The sequence below is a fragment of the Silene latifolia genome, chromosome 7, assembly GCF_048544455.1.
Source record: "Silene latifolia isolate original U9 population chromosome 7, ASM4854445v1, whole genome shotgun sequence".
In the NCBI taxonomy this organism is placed as follows: Eukaryota; Viridiplantae; Streptophyta; class Magnoliopsida; order Caryophyllales; family Caryophyllaceae; genus Silene; species Silene latifolia.
Window position 1 is genome coordinate 81,846,463 of NC_133532.1, and position 3,104 is coordinate 81,849,566.

A 3,104-nucleotide genomic window follows, 5' to 3' on the forward strand; every position below is an offset into this window, starting at 1 on the left:
TGAGCCACAACTGCATTGTCGACCGAATGTACTGTCCGAATACCGTCCCTCGGGTTCCCATACTCAGCACAATGGGTCGCCATCTCCTCAATAATGCCCCATCCCTTATCATCATCAATATTCTTTTAGAATCTCCCATTAGATGAGGCATCAAGTATAGCACGGTGGTCGTCATACAACCCATTATAGAATTGGTTGCACAAAAACCACTGATCAAATCCATGGTGAGGAAGAGACCTCACCAACTTCTTGAACCGACACCAAGTCTCATAGAAATTTTCATCAGGTGCTTGTTTGAAACTCGTAATCTTTTCCCTCAGCTGATTAGTACGTTGTGGAGGAAAGCACCTTTTATAAAAGGCGAGAGCAAGATTTTCTTAGTTGGTAATACCGGCTGCGGTGCGATCAAGATCAGTGAGCCACTCCCTGGCTCCGTGAGTCAATGAAAAAGGAAACAGGACTTCCTTTATCTTGTCTTGGGTCACTCCCTTAGTGGCGGGAATGGTGGAGCAATAGTCAGTAAAGATGATGGGGTGATGTCGTCGGGTCACATCCAATCAAACACATTTATAATACTCAACATACAACTAGTTAGTGGTAAGTCGAGGTCGATCCATGGGACGGTGGTTACTCAAATTATTCAATCTAATTATGGTTATGCTTGGGGTTGTCACAATTATAATGGGTTGATGATTCTAATCTAATAAAGGCAATAAACAAGCAACAAAAGGAAAGATGTAAACAATTGATTAAAAAATGCTAGGATATCAAGGGGTCATAGGGGAATCATGGGAATTGATCATACAAACATGTTCTCAAATTATAAGCAAGCAATTATTGTTGTGATGGATTGAGTTGGGTTATATCTTACAATCCTAGGAAAGTTTGGGTCCGGAGCAATCGATTAGATTGTACAACACCTACAAGTCGACTTAATCTTCCCTACTCAACAACATGCATGGTCTAATGAGACTCGAGTTGGTTTATGTCTTACAAGTCTCATTGAAAAGATAAGAGATGGTAGTAAATGCAAGGATTCATAGGCTTAGCATTTCATCAAACATAACATGTGCATGAGTTGAGATCAAACAAGCAAGCAAATAAACCATGAAAGCATATTAATTTAAGCATGAATCATTCCCCATGTTGGTTTCCCCTAATTACCCATTAATCCTAGCTAAGTAACTACTCACTCATGATCAAGTTTAACATGTTAATAAGGTTGTCAATCATACTAACAAAGCCAAACATGATGGACAAGTAAGAAAGATTAACAATAATTAAACAAGGATTAAGAGAATTATACCTATGGAGATTCCAAAATAATAATGCAAAGAATAATAGAAGAACTTGATGATTGATGGAAGGTTGTCAATCTCCCAATAAACCCAATAATCTTCTAATTACCCAATAATAAACTTGAATTACTCAATAATAAACTTGAACAATGATTAAAGGAAAGATTAATGTGTAATTTGTGGAAAGATTAAATGATAAACTATTCTAATCTACTACTAATCTAATCTAAGGAAGGATTGATTTAACCTAATGAAAACTTGATTCTCATCTAATAAAACTTGATGGTTTGATTATTACAAATGTGGTATATATAGTAGAGCATCATTAGGTTAAGCAAGGGTAAAATAGTAATTACACTTTTGAGTTTCAAGCGAGGAGACGCCGGTCTCAAAAGAAATACGCGCGGATTTATGGTTCACGTAGCAAGGGAAAACTTTCTGTCCAGGAATACGCTCGTCCCGAGCGAAATATGGGCGTTCTGGGCTTCAACCCGAGCGGGTTGAATTTGACCCGAGCGGGTTGAGTCAGTATCTTGAGCTCGGATTGTAAAACGGACGTTATTTCCTCATCCGGACTCCTATTGGAGTGATTTAAAAGCCTAGATCACTTGATTTTTCGACGCCGTTTCATCTAGCATACTTTCAGAGACAAAGGAGCAACCCTTGGTTTGGTTTTCGAGCGATTTCTTCATGCAATGTCTTCCTTCTCGTCATCCTTGCTTTTAACCCTTTGATCCTTCTATATACACTTTATTCCTACATACTTGGCCATCATTCTTGCCTCCTCTTCATACTAGTCCATCTAATATCATCAATAAGCTTCCAAATATGCACGAAAGACGGGAATTTCCGCCTTATTATCTCCTTTTCTACAAAACATATGAAATGCGATAGAAAAGCAAATAGGAAGGTTTTGACGGATAAAATGGCCATAGAATGTTATAAAAGTATGCAAAATAGGTTCAATTAGGGGACTAAATGTGCGCAAATAATGTTCACATCAAATATCCCCAAACCGAACCTTTACTCGTCCCGAGTAAAGAGGTGACAAAAACTAGACCTTTATTTAAACTATCCTAATAATATAGCCGATAGGAGACAATTAGCGGGTCTCACTCCGCCCCTTTAACTCACAACAAGACAACCATGAGGTAGGATGCCTTCTTGCAAGGCAAGATGGGTCTTGCCAAAATGGCGACACATCCAAGCATTAAAGCACAACAAAATCAAGTAATGGATGCATCTACAAAAAGAATAGCCACTTTCCTCATCTAAGTGGCGGAAATTATCTACAAGGGAAGCAATTCAAGGGTACACACTCCTTCATAGATGCAATTTCTTCAAACTACTAAGCCTATAAGGATACCAATAAATCACCTCCAAGTTGTGTCAAGCTAGGGTACCTTTGTCCTCAATCGTTAAATGCTTTTGTCAAGAATAGACTCCCTATGGTGTTAGAAACACTGGAGGATCGCGGAATTCCCCCTCTTGCCGAGACAAGAAGAAGGGTCGTCCCCTCTCTACCATGCACAAAAATGGATACGATGGATAAAGGGATCGATAGAATTTGAGTTTCACTTTTGGGAGTTTGCTTTTGTTTTTGTTTTCCCCCCAATTTCATGTGGCATATAACACTTGAGAACACTTTCTTTTGCCATTTCTTTTTGATTTTTGGCATTTCAATACTTGACAACTTTTTGCATTTCTTTTTTGAATATTTTCAAAGTCACCCCAATTAGTAACGAGGGTGCCTTGTATTTGAAGCTTAGGAGTCTATTTTTTTGCTCCTCTTTTCTTTTGATGCAT

The 3,104-nt window shown here is 38.5% G+C and overlaps 1 non-coding gene across 1 annotated transcript; it reads left to right on the forward strand.

The window, feature by feature from the left end:
• The first annotated feature begins 216 nt into the window (after positions 1-216).
• Positions 217-322, forward strand: LOC141593307 (small nucleolar RNA R71). Its single transcript, XR_012521401.1, has one exon. It is a non-coding gene; the product is annotated as a small nucleolar RNA R71 (small nucleolar RNA).
• Positions 323-3,104: the final 2,782 nt, after the last annotated feature.